This window comes from Kryptolebias marmoratus, linkage group LG10 (genome assembly GCF_001649575.2).
Source record: "Kryptolebias marmoratus isolate JLee-2015 linkage group LG10, ASM164957v2, whole genome shotgun sequence".
Lineage (NCBI taxonomy): Eukaryota > Metazoa > Chordata > Actinopteri > Cyprinodontiformes > Rivulidae > Kryptolebias > Kryptolebias marmoratus.
Genome location: NC_051439.1, coordinates 17,788,590 through 17,807,855, shown reverse-complemented (window position 1 = coordinate 17,807,855; position 19,266 = coordinate 17,788,590). Strand labels below are relative to the sequence as shown.

Below are 19,266 nucleotides of genomic sequence, written 5' to 3'. Positions count from 1 at the left end.
CACAGATTAACTTCAGTGCTATTTATTTTCAGTTAATCCTGAATGCAAATTATATAAATAAATAAATCTGACTAATGATAGCTCTGTGTAAAAATACCAAGGCATCATCATCAGCAGGAGCACCATAGGAAACTGACTGGTTCTGGCAAATGCAGTGTTTTTTTGTCAGCACTGAAGCTGAAATTCAAAGCTGCATTTGGTTTTAAAAAATGTTTAAATTCTAACATCAAAATTAAACTTGCCTTACTGTGTCTCAAGTCTCACTGGTAGCCTACACAACAAAGCTGAAAGACTTTTTTCTAAATGGTTTTGATTTCAATTTCCAAGTTATAAAATATGTTATAATGCATTTACAAAATATGCATTTAAAAATTTGCTTTTAATATTGCACATCTTAAATAGGCAAGAGGATTTACATATCAGCCTTATTCGTGTTTTTACGCCAATTCTTGTATTTCCACTCAGTGTTAATTCCTTCTCAATAAAATAAAGCTGCACTGTTATGAACAGGTGTTTATTCAAACTGAAAGACAATGACAAAAGATGAGTCTTGATCATCTTTATCTTTAAAATCTGGATCTTGAAGCACTGAAGAAAATCTATCTGGTTGATCAGAGTGCTGTTTGGCTATCCACTGGAAAACATGTGGCCAGACCACTAAAAACTTTAAAAATATGCAATAAAAATAAATTAAATAATCTAAAGGCAGACAAGGAGCCAGTGGTAAAATATTTAGCATTTTATTTCTGAAATTATTTCTTTAATTGCCAAGCCCTACACTAAAAAATTTAAAAAGGGGGGAAAAATGAATAAAGCCTCTATATTTACAAGCTCTTGCATACTAGCATTAAATTGTACCAAAATGTCTTAAACTTTTTGCTATGAAATTAAAAATATAGCTAATAAGAAGTTGTCTCATTCAACAGGATGAAAACCTGCTATAGCATAAAAAGAAAGAAACCCCCCCCCCCCCCAAAAAAAAAAAAAAAAAAAAAAAAAAACACCTTGACCCCAGTAGTACAAATCTACGTTAATCACATCTGCTCTGGCAGCAAACACACATTGTTCCGATTACATGCCATTTAAGTTAAATGGTCAGTTTGGGCCTAAAATTGTGTCCCAGTACACACTGCAACAAAAATGTGGGTCAGCATTTTCCTCCCACTGCTTTTCCTTTCTCTGCATCTTAGTTTCCTTCACAGAACAATGAGTCTGACTTTTCTTTTTCCCCCCCTCCCATGACAGCAGGGCTGGAGTGGGAACGGGAATTATTATTATGCCCTCAAAGACACTGTGTTGCACACAGTTGGTCTCTGACATCCTTTAAGGGATGTGATATAAGACCTGGGTGACCCTCTGACACTTTCCAAAGCGGCCATTTCAACAATCATGAACACTGACTGACGGCAATGATCGACGAAGCAACTTAATGCTCATCACTTGCCGTCATTTCTCAATCTGACGTTCCAATAAATGTACTGCTTGGCTCTGGCTGAATGACTTCTTTTTACTCGAACATAAAATATGAACACTTAAACAATAAAAAAAAAAAAAAAAATTCTAAATTTGATCTTTGCATCTAACACTATGTGAAAAGGGTTTTTAAAAAGCTTTATTTCTAAGAGGAAATTTAAAAAGAATAAGTCAGTGAAATGTTCTGCACATCACTGACATGTAGACAGGCAGATTTACGATCAATGTCTGTTTTAATACTTTTTCAACAACCTTCTAAGTGAGTTTGGGTGCACTAACGTATGCAGCACACATGTGAATCACAACAGGGGTTCTTCCCTTCAATCTCTGTCAGAACCTTGTACTTTTTGGATAAACTGTAACAAAAAACAAAGTCAGGACAGGTAGAATGAGTTCATCTGAATGTTTGACTGCCGATATAGAAAACGCAGATAGACTCCCCAAATTTCTTCAATGTTTTCATAGCATACCTGCTTCTTATTCAATCTTATTTTTGCCACAAATTTCTTCTATCTTCCCCAGCTTCTCAAAAACCAATATGGGTTGTTCACACTTCAAGCTTGTATATATTTTGTTGCCTTTAAAAAAAAAGGGGGAAATTTAAGCAAAACAATACACAAAGTCTCCATTTCCTGATGTGGTTTCTGCACTATCCAACGGTTCAAAGATAAGGAATGTACAACATGTTGTAGATCTGCATTCTCCAAACATCTTTTGGTTTATGTACTACGGCCTGTCACCAAGGCAACCTGGCAGCAAATCAGGGGCTTTGCACAAGACGAGTAGTGATGCAAAGATGGGGAAAGAGTCTGTGGAAAAAGAAAAAAAAAAAAAGAAAAAGAGCTGAGGCTGTTTTAGGCCTTGATTGTGTCTTTCTCTTCTGGCATTAAATAACCACTTAATTTTAGGTACAACCATAAAAAAAGCCTCTCATTTCTATTCCTCCTATATCGCAGCTGCCATCGTAATAACCCTGATAACTCTGGGCTTTAATTGCATATTTAAAGGGATTTTGCTCGTCAGTGCAGCAGGGGGGGGGGCTAGGGATTGAGTGGGCAGGGGTGGGCGTGCGGGTGGACATTTATAGCAGTGATTACAGCACGTCTGAACCGAGGGTCCAGTGTGTCTGCCTAATACCTTTAAGCCGCCCTCCTACTGCCATCATCAACCCCTGTAATGTCATCGAGAACAGCCAGGCAGGCACTATGGTGGCCTCCTGTCACCTTTATATCTCAATCGGATGGCCTTAATAATTTCGAGTCTGAAAGTATCTGCTCTGGACAATAAGAGATTTGTGGAAGCAAAAATTAATAAAAACGGAGGACAGCTGGACATAAGTAGTCATTTAATGGACTGATGACTCCCTGAAGGAATATATAGGTTGTGATACAGCAAGAAAAAAGAAAAAGCTTTCAAGCTAAGCTATTGGAAAAGATATCAACCTCCTGCAGCTTTAATGTCTGCCTGACTGTTTGGCCCGCAGACCACTAGCTTATGGGTTTTCGCTTCATAGCTTTACTGTTCACAAGATGGAACTTTCAACGCACAAGTGCCCACAGACAGCCATTACATGAAGCTGTTTATCTCCCACATAAACACTTGCCTGAACATTTTTTTAATAAAACGGTAACAGATACCTTATCCATTGCACACCCACTAGAAAAGGGATCCAAGCATTATTTTTTAGTGTCAAGACTGGAAAAAGAACTTGTTTAGAAGTGGGTTACAATGCTTAAAATAAAAAAAAAAGCTGAGCCTAGCTCCTTTAGCTTAAACCCAATAATAAATGAAGGGAACAAATATACACCAAAAGACCAAAAATAACCTCATCTTCACAGTTGCTAGGACGTGATCAGGTCATTTGAGTTCCTCCAGCAGGCTCTTGCTGTTTGTTTACCCCCACACTTCCTGAATGCTGATGGCAAATAGTTTAAACAAGAGGACAGAGAAGAAAAACAGCACACTGAACAGAGAGGTTGATGAAAGATGCAAAGGAAGAAGAGGAGGATGTGGAATGGGGGAGGGTGTATCTTAGCAACTAAAGGGAACAGCTGGGGGGGGGGGTCACATGATGTCCATATGTGATATTTACCACAAGGATAGAGTGCGTATCAGAAAAAGATGACATCTGTTTTAACAGGCTTCCTCTTCATCTGCAGAACTTAAGAAAAAAGAAAAAGAAGCCAGAATCTTCATGAATACCTGTGTTTTTCATCAGCATACATCAGGAAAAGAAGATGAGAAGAAAATGTGGTTGTCAGTTATGATACAAAGAGTCACAGGAAACACTAAAGAGCAGGCTGAGAGGTCACAGTTGCAGGTGAATGTAAGAATAACTAAACTGGAGAGGAAATGGGGCAACCCATTAGTGTTTCCAGATGATGGAGAACACCCCCATGATGCTAAACCTGGAAAAATGGTACAGTTTATAACACAGCACAAATAAACACTTTACCTTTCATCAGTCTGTTTAAATCTACTCAAGATCAATCTGTTCCACTGAAGGATAAAAGCAAAAGAGCCCTTTCAACAAGGCTCTCCGGAGACAGAACCTTATTCATTCAACCCATGAATGCTTCAGCCACTGCCAACAAAGTGGTTTGTCATTGGGAGTAAAGACGTTTCAGCAAAAAGTCACTTGTGGGGACGAAGGCTATGGTTCAGGTCTACTGTTCAGACTTTTTATGTTTAGTAAGATCATGGCACAAAGACAGAAGGGTTCCTGAATCCATAACTACTCATCCATCTCACAGCTCAAATAGAAACCAATGGCAGTTAGCTCCAATGATGCATTAGGGGCCTGAGAGAAAGCCTGACACACATAGTAAAAGTGCCTGTCACAGCTTTCTCTTCTACTTAAGAGCTTTGAAGTGCAGCATGAAGTCATTACATAATTTAAAAGAAATGCATGGGAAGCTACAGAAGCCAAATTTAGTCATCTACAAGTCTGAGTAAGAATTATGATGTTCTTTATCTTGTAAAATGTTTTAGTCATTTGGTTTGAAACACAACGTCAGCTCTTTGCAGAAGTTTCTCACTGATACTGCAGGCATTTTTATCCAAGTCTTCTCATTTCTGTTTGTTTAAATTTCCAGCTCCAGAAGATAGAGTCAGGATAAGACTATTATGATATATTAGAAAGACAACAGAAGGTAAATGCAATCAAACTCCATCCAAGTTTCTGCTAAAATTTAGGTGCTCTTGCTTTAGATAACTTCAGTAAAACACATTAGTCACACCCGTAAAGTGAATTACTGTTAGTTAAATTGAATTTAGAGTTGAGCAGGAAGGTTTTGCTAGACAGAAAACTGTTATTTTCACTAAAAAATGGCAGCCTGTTTAGAAAGATCACATTCACACAAAACTCAAGCAACTGTTGAACATTTAAGTATTGATCTGGTGTAAAAAAAAAAAACCCTGTATTTCAGGGGAATCCCACACAGATATTAAAGTAAAGCCAGTATCTAATTCTGAAACTGAAACACTCTCTTTGCCAAAAACGACAAAAAAATAAATAAATAAAAAACACTTACGGATAACTGAACATCACAATGTAATTCAAAAGAGTCAAAAACATTTTTAATCTAGGGATAAATCACAAGTCTGATTAAAAAGGGGACCTTAAGATAACAAAAAACTAACAACCCTACACCTCAAAGTCAATATCCAACTCTGAAGCCAGAAAACACTCTGAATATAGAGCCAAATTAAACCAGACATAGCCTGGCCCCCTTAAAAAAACCGCACATCAAGACCCAAGCCCCAATCTTGGTCCCCCATCTAAAGTGATTTATTGGTAGGGAGTTCTTAATGCCAATCTTCCTTATGACTCTGCCTTAAAACCCCCTCCCTACCACCTGTAAAGATAAACTGCACTGTTGAGTCCAATCATCAGGGGACAGGTCAAACAAATATCTTAGAAATGTTGCTTTAGAGTCAAAAGACAAGACAAATTAATTCTACTTGTTACCACGAGGGGTTGCCGAGACAACGTGGGCCCCAGCGCTCCACAGCCGTGGTGCTCAGTGTCTCGAAATATGGAGGACCCCAAGGGAGAAGCCAGTCCAGAGAGCGGGGGACTCTCACGGACAGTGGAGAAATTTTCCCACAATGAAATACAAACAGAACTGCACAGGCCAGAGAAAAAAGAACCCTTGTCCACCAAGGAGTTGGCAGGAGGGAGGGAAAGAAAGAAGATCTGATAGTTACTGTACAACAACACAAAACAAAGAATGCTAGGCCAAATCTCCTGTTAAAAGGCCCCCCATCTATTAGGTACTTAGTAATTCAAGTAAGGACTCAACACTTTTTCCAACCTTTCTAACCAGCAAGTGTAAGCTTAAATTTTCAAGCCTAGAGGGCTGTAAGGGACTTTAGCAGACAACTTGGCCAAATCTATACAGTTAACTGGTAAATGACCTCATTAAGGTAATCAGTTTTGAGAAAGATCCACTGCTACAAAAGCCATATGCTGCAAAAATTAAACAGGGTGTCAAGCCACTGAGGACATCTGGACTGTTAAGTGCAGAAGAGTTAAGACTAATTGAGGGAGGATTTGATCCTGGGATTCAACAATGTAAGACAGAAAGGACAAAAGAAATAAAGGTTCAGAACCACAGTTTATTTTTGAATACCTTTTTATGACATAAAACTCTCCTGAAGCATTTGTTCTTAAACTTCAGCCATTGATCTCTCAGACCATGACCAAAGCCAAACTTGAAGTTTTTTCACTGTATGATTGATGTCTTTCTACTTGAAATCTCAAGATTACATCTTTAAGAAAATGTGGCATGCAAGCCTCTTATTAAAAGGGTCAGCACAAGCTTTCAAACTTCCTTTTATAGAAGTAGCCCCCAGTGCCGGAGATCATGGCCATTATAAATAAGACATTGGAATGCAGAGGGAGGGGGGGAAAATAAACATCTTTGCTGCTCCGTTATCTACACCCAGCTGTAGAGTTTAGAGGCCAATCTCTACAGATGATGTCACACTGGCATTGTGTTACTGATGGAAGTAGTGTTTCTATCATTTATTGTCATTTAAATAATTCATTCATTCATTTAAGAAAACAGAAGCAGTTAAACTTCCACAAAATTCAGTTATAGCTAATGTAAATAGTGATATCAACTGGTTCCATGTGAATAAAGGCGATGCTATAAAAGATCTTGTGATGCCACTGTGGACTTCAACTGAAAACATGACAAACTTTTTACTAAGAAACTGAACAAAGTCCAGTTAAATTACTTTGAATCAATTAGCACCAAGAAAAGCAGCAGTGCAACATCTCCAGGCACCACTTTTTGCTATATTTTCGAAGGCAAACTGAACTTAAAACGTAAAGATGAGGGGAAACCTGCAGCCCTGAAGATTAAGGTTGGGCTGACACACTGAAGGTTTTATAAATAATTCCATATGTGCTCCAGATCCCAAGTTAAAGAGCTGCTTTGTGCTCAGTGACGTAGCACGAGTCTAGGTCCCATGTGGACTCCCCTCCACTTCCATCTACTGACAAAACCTCACTCGGTAACTCAGGATGATGTTAGCCAAGGGGCAGAAGCAATGCCTGAGCCTCAGCCTGCCTTCCTGTAGCCTATTTTGACGTAGGCTAATTGCTTGTGACTACATGAAGACAGTGGACTGAAACAACTAGTGAATTGAGCTGGATCTCTGATGGGTGAAGAAAGGTTCAGCCTACTGACCAAAGAGGAAGATAAATTTGTCACAAAGCTAAGAAATATTAGAACGTTCTCAGCCCCATTACCCCCTTTGCTAAATGACTCTCACTCATGGGGAAATAATGGTCAAAGACATTGAAGAGGCAATCTTACATGAACACCTGGTCCCTGTGTGTCAATATGATTAATGAACTAATCATTCAGTGTTCATGCTGCTTCATGGTGAGTTTATATGGGTACCGTAGGGGGAATTAAAAAGCAAATCAAGCCTTAAAGTACCATAAAGCCTTCAGTTTATGTTAGATATTTATAACAAAAGGTGGAAACATGTTCATTTGATCAGGTAGTCAAGGTAGCAAACCAAAGGAGTGTACAAAACCTTTACTTTTAGGCAGTTTTAGCAGTTTTTCTTACATTTTATACAAAAGCTTTTAATTAAAAGACCCAATACTATTAACATCCAAGACACATGGAGCTGGCTTTTCTTTGAGCAACTAGAGTCATACAATAGTTTCATAGCTTCACACAAGGCCAAAAATAACACAAAAAAAGAAAAAAGAAAGAGAAACTACTGATGCAAGATACTAGTAGATATTTGTTAAGACTGTATCACAGCACTTCATACTTGGGTAAACCCTAGGCTGATCTGATGCCAAGGGTCTCTGGCGCACCACGAGCATTCCTGGTATGCTGAAGTTCCTCTCAATCTCAGGTTCTTCACAGCAGAGAACAGCTGAACTATGTATGGAAGAAACAGACTGAAGTCCATTGGAGCCACAATGGTGACTTTCTTGAAATATTGGAGTTGAACCACTTGAAATATTTATTCTAAGCTTTCATACCACCAAAAGAAAATAAGTACTACATGTTCATAAATACATTTGGAAATGTTTACAAAGCTAAATTGAAACCAAATACTTTTATTCAGAGTTTAAACCTTTAGACTCAACTTTACAACTATTAAAAAGTTCAGTTGCAGAGCTTCATTTCTCAAAAAGAAGCCAGTCTTACAAAACCTGATCAAGCATTTTGTCATTCGACAGTTTTGACCTGTCCCTGCACGTCCACCTGCCCACTGGTCTTTATAAGCAATTTAAACTATTTATCATAAACAATCCAAAATATTTTTAGTTTTTAAAGCATATTAAAACAACTGACTGTAAGTGCTCAATAAAGACACAACTACTCCCCTCCTAACTCTAATAAAACTAATACAAAGCTCAAAAAACGTTCAGTCTTGTCAGTTTTCTAACTATATTGTCAACACATGATCAAATTTCAAAACTTTTAAGGAATTGCTTATTAATGAAGACTGAGAGGACAGAAAAATGGGGTTGTAACATACACAACACTTTGTCAGGTATATAATTAAAAACTCACAGCTAATTATTCCCAGACTTCTTAGGTCTGCACCAGAAACTCAGCACAGCTGCAATGAGCTGCCTGACCGCCACACAAAGAGATGAACACGCTGGAGCAGACTTGCAGAAAGCCTAATAATCCCTTAACTGTGACCCCTTAGCGTGTGTGAGATGAGTGAGGAGTAAAACAGAAAATAAAGGTTGAAAAGCTGCAGGCAACTTTACGAACAAAAGTTTTATGAGGTGAGACCAGAAGAATTAACCACTGACTTGCTAGTTCGTGACCTTTAATGCTATACAAGATTAGTTTAGGACAGAAATTCTATCCTAAACTAATTATTAGTTTGTAAACTTAGTAAGTCTGCTGAATATGTCCATTAACTAGTAGGTAATTGCTAGCATTTTTTTTTCTGTTGCACATTTATGTTGCCAACAATTAGGGTCCTAATAAACCTTGATTGCAGTTTGTCAAATCCAGCAACTTCCTCCCACCCAGTTTTCTTCCATTCATGTGAGAGACCAACTTCTTCAACGATGTTTGTCATCATTTCAAGCTAGGTCATAACCAGCGATAAGAAAAGGAGTGTACCCTGTGCTTTCCTGTAGTAAAAATTGTCTTTAGTTGCATGTTTTGGTAAAAAAAAGTGCTGTACATCTAAACTCAGAGTGCAACTGAAGAATCATGCAACAAGTTAGTTTTATGGTTCCAGATGTTTTATCTACAACAAAAAGGTGGCACAAAGGACGGAAAAGAAAGAAACACTCCATCTGCTGCTACTAAAACAATAATAATTAAATTAAAACGTCAACTCAAAAAAGCAGAATTAACAGCCAACCTAAACATGAGACAGCTAGAAGTCAGCAAACTTCTGCTTCAGCTGCCTGTTCTGGGAACAATGATCGTGTCTTTTTTCCTGCAGGCCACCCCTCCATGTGGCATAGTAGTTTAGACCTGGTAAAACCCAAAATCACGTGTGGCTGCACGCAGCCACCCTGTGTTGATCAAAGCTCCCCCTCATCCTTCCTCCCACAGAAACAAACACAGACAACCAGAAGTCCTCAGTCAGCAGAGCCACAGCCAGGAGCAGAACACCTCAGCCCTGTTGTTCTGTTACTTTTGGATGTCAGACATATTTTTCTTTCCCTCTCACTCCTCTGAAAACACACAGGTAGCTGGATAAGCATTATGCACTTTAGTCAAAACAGAGGACCTAAAAATACTCAACAAGAGCAGCTTTTTATAGTCTGATTTGAGAGTAAACGAATATTCATTATTTCGATGTTAAATCTAACAAGGAGATGAAAAAATGTATTAAAGGCTTGGTGGATTGCAGTTGGCTAAAGAGCAGGGTTTTTCAATAAATCCATCCAATGCTGACATCCATTAACTACTTTAAGAGGTTCATTTTGCAGCCTACTGATGCCTGTAACGTCTCTGCAGTAGACATCGATTTAAAACAACTTCAGCAGCCTTTGTATGAACAAATCCTCCAAAGCACTTTCTTACTCTTTGGGTTAGCATGATTAAAATGTCGCTTTATGTAATAATCCATTCAAATCCTTCCTGCCATAATGCTCTTTTTTAATTGCTCCTCATGTTCTTACTTCTCAATATGTCCGAGAATCCTTTTAGCTTCACTTGACGATCTTGAAGCAGAACGATGCTTATCCAGACGAGACAAAAGCTACTAACTCCTCAAGCAAAGCTGTGTGGGTGAGCAGGAGGGGAACTCTTTGCACTTGTAAAAACCTCAGCAACTGGCCAAGAGGATCCAGTGCCGCATCACTGCCAGATGTTCAGATAGATTAAACACCTCACGATGCCTTCCTGTTCTATAAACCAAAAAAGCTGCATGGACTGGGTTACTTAAGGATGCTCTTGAGAGTCCAAGTATTCAGCTCGGCTGAATATTCTACTTTACAATATTTGGATACAACTTTTTCTTTCACAACAAAACCCTCCAGCTTGATTAATCAGTGTCTACATTCATTTCTGATATTTAGACAGCCGAGCTGTGAGGAGACACCTGTTTTCTGTTAGAGGAAGAAATATTTTGACGTGCCGGTGTTTGGATGTAAAACAGAACCTGAAAAGTTTCTGCAGCCAAGTTTAACTCAGGAGAAAGGAAGCTGCTGCCCGCTGCAGTGAATTATCAATCACAACCAGCATTTAGTTCAGTTTGAAGATCTTTATGCAGACAACAACAACAACAAGAATGACTGAACTCTTTTAATTTTAAATTCATTTTCATTTAAATAGCAGAATTAAAAAGCAAAACCTATTTTTGTATGTTAAACAACATTTTGTTTTGTAAAGGACATAGAAGTAGCTCAATCTTATTAGAAAAATATATATATTTTGATTTAAGCAGGATGTAATGACAGGAATCACCTCTGTGTTGTTGTTAAAAGCTCGGTTTTGCAGTGCAGGTGAAGCAGAACTGGGATGACACAGCAGCTGAAGTGGATCAGCGCCCTCTATGGACCGCCCCAGGGATAACATCGTGTCCGTTTAGCCCAGTGAACGCGCAGCCCGGATAATATCGAGGTCAAATTCATTGAGCAGCAGGCCAATTGTCACTGCAGCCTGTCATCATATCACATCTGATTACTAGAAGCAGACATTTTGCGCTATTGTCAAAAAGGAGGCAAAATGTCATGCACAGAAGTGCTTATAAATTAACCAATATGTGTCTAATGGCGGCCTGTAACGTGCTATTGCCTAACTGATGTGCAGCGGCGGATTATTGAGCAATATTTTAATTGGAGTCAAATATATTCATGCAGGAGGCGTTCAGGGACGCTTGAAAGGGTTGGGTTTTAACTGGAATCTGCAGCAGCAAAACAGTTTATTCCCCGTCAGTCTTACAAGCGACGCTGTAATCTCGGTGTTCTAAAAGCAGAAAGACGCCGAATCAAGCCCGCACCAAATTCCGGTTTGCGTATTTACGCGTCAAACGCTTTCCAGCCGAGGGCTCCCCGCGCGTCCGTCCAACACCGCCGCTGCTGCTCCGAGCTGCGGGGGAGAAGACGGCTCGCTTCCCATTCATCTGCGGGGAAATCACGCACCTACCTTCCAGATTCTTCACGAGGAAACAGCAGCTGCTCGGTGCTAATAATCCCGTGTGGCTGTCAGCAGGCAAATAGGATCCACCACCACCTCTGAAAATGCGTCGGAGCAGAGAGCCGATCCCCTGTTGACTGCACGAGCCTGTTCATTCAGCTGAATGATGGTGGGGAGTGACAGCACCGACAAGTCGGTCAAAACAGCAGCACCACGCCTCCCTCCTTAAAGCCGCCGCGCTGCTGGCAAAATGTCAAAACGAGACATTAGAAACCAAATCCCAGGTAATTAACCACGAATCGTCGTGTTTACGAATCAAACGAACACCGTCCTAATAGAGAGGTATTCATGTCGGTTTATAGAAGACACACCACTCAGAAGACAATCATCCTCATCATCTTCATCATAGAAGAGTGCAGTCAGCAGCAACAGCTCTTCTCCTGAGATATCATCTTTGTCTATTTATGAGCTATTTTTAAAACTCAAGGCAAAACCTCCACAAAATAAAAGAAAAACTATCAACACAACAGAACATCAAACATTAAATATCTTCCATTTTCAGCCCGTTCTTCAACACAACATCCCCTCCCTCATACACATTTAGAGCTGTTAACGACTTTTTAAATTTTATTTTTTTTTTAATTTATCTCCTCAAATGTTCCCTAGTCTCTCTTAACTGAAGCTCAACATTGTTTTTCATTGATTATAAAAGCTTAATAAACACAAGAGTCCCTGTATTGCTGCATTTTTTGTCTCTCTACAATTCCTGTGGCTTTTGTTTTTGGAGGTAAAGTACAAACTGAATCAGGATTAGATTTTAAGGTACTTCTCTACATCATATTAAAAGAGTTTTACATTACACAACAATGCAATTTGTTTAAATATATATATATATATATTATCATTCAGCTTCAAGTTTTAGGTTACTCCAATAGATTTGGTTTCAGTGTTTCTATTGCACATAATTTATTCTAACTGCAATCAGAAATAGTTTCCACTGGAAAGTGTTCTTCACATTTTGTGTTTGTCGCCTACATAAGGTCAAGAGTTCCCCAAATATATAGTAAAGGCTCTTTTGTTGCAGCTGCCAGGCATTTAATCCCCTGAAATACGCAGAAAATCTATAAGCGGACATGTTTTGATCTCTTTGTAATCCTTCATTATTGCAAATTCTGGGCATCCGCTTTGACATGGGCTCAAACATGGACGTCAATTGTATATTCATGTGTTTGAGAATGAAAGTAATGTTTGTGCAGATAATTCCTCTGCAAAGAAGTGGAAGGTCAGTCAACAGGGCTGAGCATTATAGGGAGCAGGGAAGTGGATTAGGTGGCCTGAACTGAACTCATGGCAATCCATATTTTTGTCTCTGTGACATTTTAGATAATTCATACTGTGGAGCCTGTCTGGGTGGATGAACTGGAAACTGAAATCTGACTTATATCTGTTAGGAAAAACGCGTTGAGGTCATGTTTAGTGTCTGGCACTTCACCGAGGCTTGTTTCCTGTCAACACACGGACTTTAGAATCCAACAACAGACAACGGCAGCTTTGCTGGAAGCAGCCATTCTTTTTTTCAAACCTGCTTAAAGAAACATGCCACCGATAATGGCTACCACATTTTGTACTCCACTGAGAGATAAATACTTTAAGTTGATTTAAAAATGATGGTACAAGGTATGGCAGCAGTCGCCAGCTTTGGAAATATAAAACTTGTTTAGCATTCCTTAAATGCCTTCATATTGTTAGACAACAACGAGATGCAAATCTCTTTGTTTAATTCAACTCTACCACACAAGGTTGAGTTCCTGAAGATGGTTGTGCCTCATAGGTGACAAGCAGTGGGTTAATGCTACAAATTTGATCACTCCTTGTTGGGTCACCTGGGAGAAGGGGTCTAATGAAACCCCATGTGACACCAGGTACTATCCCTGATGATGTTCTAAGTCCATCAGTAGATGTATGCAATAACTAACTACTGGCGTTCAAGGTAACTTTTATGTGTTCTGACTGTATCTGTAGGAGATTTTATGTCCTTGCCAGAATGAATGAAATGCTTGAGTCACAATAATGTATCATGATATTGAGATGGTGCTCTCTCAGGGGCAGGAAGACAGAGTGGAGCTGTCTAGCAGCTCAGTGGTTTGGCCTGTCAAAGCTGAAATGACATTATCCAGTGGAAGCAAATGATTCAACTCCAGGGTAAAAAACACAAGCAAGAGACCTCGATTAATCTCTTCAGTTTGGCAAAACTGGTGGCGGGGGAGTTAAATCTATAATCCAGATTGGATTGTATATCATGGAGGAGTTAAATTCATGTCAGATAATGACAGTAACCTGGGGCTTTTAGTGAGACCCCCAAAGTCAGAAATGCATATTTTGCTGAAGCCAAATTATACCTAACCAACTCATTGTTTGGAACATCACTGTATGAGATAAAATCTTACATAATTAACCAGCCATGTCCTAGAAATTCTTTAGTGACGCCACCACAAATTAAGTACTTTTCCAGCAAACCCAGTGAGAGAGGATCTCCATCCAAGGCTCAGAGGTAATTGTTCCAGGTTTTACACTGACCTCAGAGAGAACAGATCCAGGCACAGTCTTTGTTAAAGTACACTTGACATACTTTTAAGTATACGTTTAGGAGACCTAAAAAACCACTGCAGACAAATCAAGCTCAACTCAAACCATTCTAATAAGGTGAAACTGCTGTGTGTGGCTCAGAAAGCCAACACTAACAGATTCAGTTACAGGAGAATCCTCCGAGCGTCTGTCAGGCGGGAGCCTGCTCCTTTGGAGATGCTTTTGATTTGACAGAGCCGCAGATGTAAAAAGGTCCAGTCGACACCTCGTGATCTCAGGGGTGTCTGGGAGAACGCAGTTCTGTTAAGTGAATTCACACATGCACATTTGACATGCACATATGTTTGCCACTCGCGTGCAAACAATTTTCTATACTGTCTGAGCTCTTCTCTTATTGCCAACATGAATAAAATATGGCCAAATGTTCAGTTGTAAAACTGTGCTATCTAACAGTCATACGGATTAGTTTACCTGATTTTTACTTTGTGAAATCAGGGGTAAAGTGTTGTCATTGTTTCTGTTTTTAATATTTAATAAACAAATAATGAAAAACCCTCTTTTGGTTGCCAGTTTTCAGGGGTAAATTATCATATTGCTGTGGCAAAAGCCATCCTTTTTAGATTTTCTGTTGACTTCACAAATGATTTGATTACAGAATTTGCTGTACTCCAAATCCTCCCAGGTCTGCATCCCCTTCGGCAGCCTAAAAAGCCCAAACCATGATGAGTTTAATCCCATGCTTAGTAGTGACGCATTCTTTTTTAAGAACTTGCTTAAAATTGAATTAAAATATGTATGTAAATATGTAAAGGACCAGTTTTCAAGGTGATCATACCTGATTAGTTGTTGTGATACTTCATACCTTTTACATTTTTAAAAACTGACAATACTATTTGATGCAATGCAATACATTGCAATAAGATAAAATTGTTAGATTTCAAAATACAGAAAAAGCTATTTTTACCCATCTTTTTTATTTTATCTTGTTTCATATGTTTGTGTGGTATCACATAAAGTAATATATTGTACTCTATTGTATCATGCCATTTATTTCATTTTGTATCATATCTTCTTGTGCTGTTGTTTTAGATTTCTTATATTGATAATCATAAATGTTTTTATGTCAGACAGTCTTCGTTACGCTTTTACAGAGAATTTTTCTTTATAGTATGGCTTGCAGTTGAATGGTGTGCAGGCCTTTCAGGATGAAAAACTTTTCTGCCCTTGAACACCTGAAATTTACCTCAGAATGTCTGAGTTGTAACCCAGCTGAATAAATGACCGACACATTTTTGTGAAAGTGGTGAAAATGACTCCGCTATGCACTGTAGATCCACTCTTTTTATGAGTGATGATGATGAGTAAAAGAGAATTAAGAAGATTGACTTCATACATTGTAGATGACAAATTAGCTTCTTAATTTAAGAATTTCTGAATCAATGTTATCTGTCCACACAGTAGTGTTTATGTCAGTTTGCCAAAGAACGGGAAGATGGAGATAAACATGTGCAGCAGATCTCTAGAATGATAGATGAAGTATGTTTAAAAGCCACATGTTGCGCTGTACATGCCAAGAAACAACCAAACTAGTCTCAACCTTATTTCACTTGAATAGCTCTTCTGGAATGAGTCATTCTGAACTCTAATCAGATGGTGCTCCGATTAAAACCAGAGGTCGCTTGCTTTGTTTTCAAAAACAAAAGATGAAATTTAAGTCTTTCCAGACAAAATTGTCTGTTTCAGCTTACTCGGGAACATCTTAAACTTTTAAAAACATTATTATGTTTTCATCAGAGCAGCAGCCTTGATTTAAGAAATCCTGCTGCAAACCAAAATACTCTCCTGGAGTTCAACCATTGTTTTGCTGAGAATAGGCTGAAGAGTTTATTTTGGTAATGGTAATTTACAACTAAGTCGTTTTGTATTTTGAACAAGGTATGAGTACATATATATATATCAAAAAGCTTTTACACACAGTTGTAAGAAATTGAGAAGATAGTACTGATAATGTGATTTATTGCAGAGGAGACAGAGGTTAACAGGTTGAATTAAGGAATAACTAACAAACACATCACCTTTTTGTTTCTCTTCACCTGGCATGACTTGGTTAAGCTGTGTAACACTAAACAGATGTCCTGTTTTTAACTGGACTGTAAGATCTGTTTGTTTTTGTCTACTGACATGACATAAAGCAGGATTCTTTCATTATCATTCAACAATGTGACCTTTGTAAGATGGGAGGTGAAAAAGAGGAGGAGAAAGTGCAGCTCAGTTAAACCTCCGGCTGATTTCAGCTTCCACCGTGAAAGGACTCAAGTCTTCTCAGTCTTTCGTCATTTATCTTCTTCTTGAGTTTCCCACCCCCTTCACACATTGTATTCTGATGACAGCAGAAAACCTGAGAATCAATAAGATACCGTGTCTGTTCTACTTTTGTCTCCTGGGATCCACTCCCTTTCATTTCCTGGCTATTATCTACGTCTCCCTACATCTGTCACTCTTGCCTTCTTGGCTGCAAAGCAGTTGATCTATTATCGCCTCCAGTTTATGGTGTAACAGATGTATGTGATTTAAAACAAAAAGCAGAATATCTGGGAATCCGTTATACGAACACTAAATCTGACAGAAATGTCAATCCCTGGCAACGGTTGGAGCAGAAATGGCCCTCTGGGTGAATGAAAGGAAAAACAAAGAGCAGCAGCAACCTCACTCACTCTCATCTCGTCACTGGCGTCTGATTGATAGTGACACATTGCTGCTAATCAATACACACAGTCAGTATTCAAACAGACGTGTGCTCAATGAACTGTCCACATGCCTACTTGTGCTACAGGTTTTAAAAGTCTAACAGTACTGATAGCAAAAGCAATAAGGCTTATACCTGTACTGTAAAGCATTTGTTTTAATACTAAGGTTTTCATTCTGTATCTAAACTGTTTTTGCTGCTCATTCCAATGGCAGAATGCATTGTGAGCATGAGCTGAATCTCACATCCCAAAGCCGGCTGGGGGTAACAGTGACATAACACTCCATATTGTGTGAGGAATGGAATGCAACCACAGCAGTGACTTTCAATAGGACTTCAAAGCCTGACGATTTCAGCCCTGCCAGGTATTTCATTGTAACTCTACCAGGAGAGGAATTTAGATCTTAGAAACTTCCATAGTTGCAGGAATCCACAGGGGCCAAATGGGCTCTTCCAACTTACATAATTCTGTTTGTGTGTGCCAGAACTTCACCTGGACTTAGTTTGAGTCAGAAAGTGGAACTGGATAACACAAGGCTAGTTCTGACATATCACTTCAAAATTTACTGTTGATGGTTCACCATACCTTACAGTTCTTTGGTACAAATGTTTCTTTTGTGCTTTTGTCTGGCCAGGACTGCCTTTGTTTTGCATGTTTTACATTACAGTCTTCTTACCTGTGAAATAAAGCTGTTGCACTTTGAAGTTGTTTTTGATTCAATCACGAAATACCTCCTTCTAGACAGCAGGAGATTAAACAGCATAATGGAGCAATTAGATGAATTACTTATACAGAGGGCTTTGTACTTGTGTTTCTTGATTATCAACTCTTCTTTTTGGCAGTGAAATAGTCTCAGAGTCACTGTTTGCAGAAAGAGTCACAAGCCTGATTTGGTATTTAGAGTTTTCTTTTAAACCTTTTGAAGTGGTCCCTTTTTATATTTCTAATTTGTTTGTTGCAGCTTGAAAGTTTAACTCTAACCCTAAATTATATGTCTTTTCAAAATGCATCAGGGTTGTTTAAATCTTACCCAGGCCAATGAATGCTAAAGATATTCACCAGCCCCCTGTGAATCTGTATGGGAAGGTGAGTAAAACAATAGATGGATAAATGGAAGAATTGATGTTAAACTTTTCTGTTGCAAACTTGTATAGCTGGGTTACACATATATCTATAGATTAAAGTTTAACTATTTGTTTTCCAATGCAATTAAACTGCAGAGGCCAAATGTGATGTCCTTACTTTTGCATGCTGCTTCTTGTGCAAAAAACAGCAAAACAAACAAACAAACAAAAAGAGAGCCATTTTGGTTAAAATGGTGATTTGGTCATTTGAACCTTCTGGCTTTCATACCTTCCCCTTCTGCTCATGAAACCATTAGAAGTATCTTCGTATTTTCATTATCCACTCATTCTGCCTGTTGCTTTCTCAAACCCAAGTTTGTACTATTTATACTGTGTAGTTAGAGTGGTTAGCTTTGTGTCCAGAGAGCCTGGTTTTTGAAGGGAGGGAGGGATAAAATCCACCCACTTTCCTTCACTGCCAAGCACCCCAGGACTAACAGGACCGCCCAGCCCTTCCCACTCTCCAAGCTCCTGACCGCATGCAGCCAGGGTGGAGAGATGCTGTGGGTAAAAGAAATGAGCAGAAAGGAGGAGTCATTCCACTCGCATGAACTGTATGAGGTGTTTGAAATACATAGATCTGCAGCCAAACCGATTTCTTATTTCTCCACATGTGAGTAAAATACAGTCTTTTCATGAGTACCTACTGTATTTTTCAAAAGATACTCCAAAACAATGAACACAAGTGTCAGGGGAGTTGAGAAGGGGAATAAAAGAAGTTTAAAGAATGCCAAGAAGTTATTTACACAGATGTCTCAAGATAAATTCCAGTTGCGCAAAGTAAGAAAAACTAATTTAGCTGGACTGCAGTCAATGAAAACGCATGTCATGATGTTCATTATGCAATGGTAGTCTAAAAATTCCTCACTTGCTAAAAATGCCAAGCATGAGAGCTTCTATAAAAGGAAAAGGTATGCATCATACTATCCAGACAAATAGATAAGTTATACTGTCTAACACTGCTTAAGTACCTCAGAGTATTTATCAAGCTGCTATCTGGGGGCCATCAAAGAGAGTTCTGTCAGAACACAATATTTACTGACAGGAGGAACTGTTATTCAAGATAATCCTCCCCTTATGAGGAAACAAAGATACAGACTGGGGTCTAATGTTGATCCTGTGATGCTGGTATTATTTAGGCTCACAGATATAATAATATTTTATAGTATGAGTTGTAATAAAACTTAAAATAATAAAAAGAAGTCATTGTTGTGTGAAGTTTATGTTACAGTTTGT

At 38.7% G+C, this 19,266-nt stretch overlaps 1 protein-coding gene across 2 annotated transcripts in view; it reads right to left on the bottom strand.

The window, feature by feature from the left end:
* Nucleotides 1-11,749, bottom strand: part of daam2 (dishevelled associated activator of morphogenesis 2) — an 81,788-nt gene extending 70,039 nt beyond the window's left edge. Inside the window, exon 1 of one of the 2 annotated variants that reach the window (XM_017431734.3) lies at nt 11,579-11,749. The gene's annotated coding sequence lies outside the window, so the exon portion shown is untranslated. The remainder of the gene's footprint in view (nt 1-11,578) is intronic. The other variant, XM_017431735.3, reaches the window with a different exon arrangement.
* Between the last annotated feature and the right edge of the window lie 7,517 nt (nt 11,750-19,266).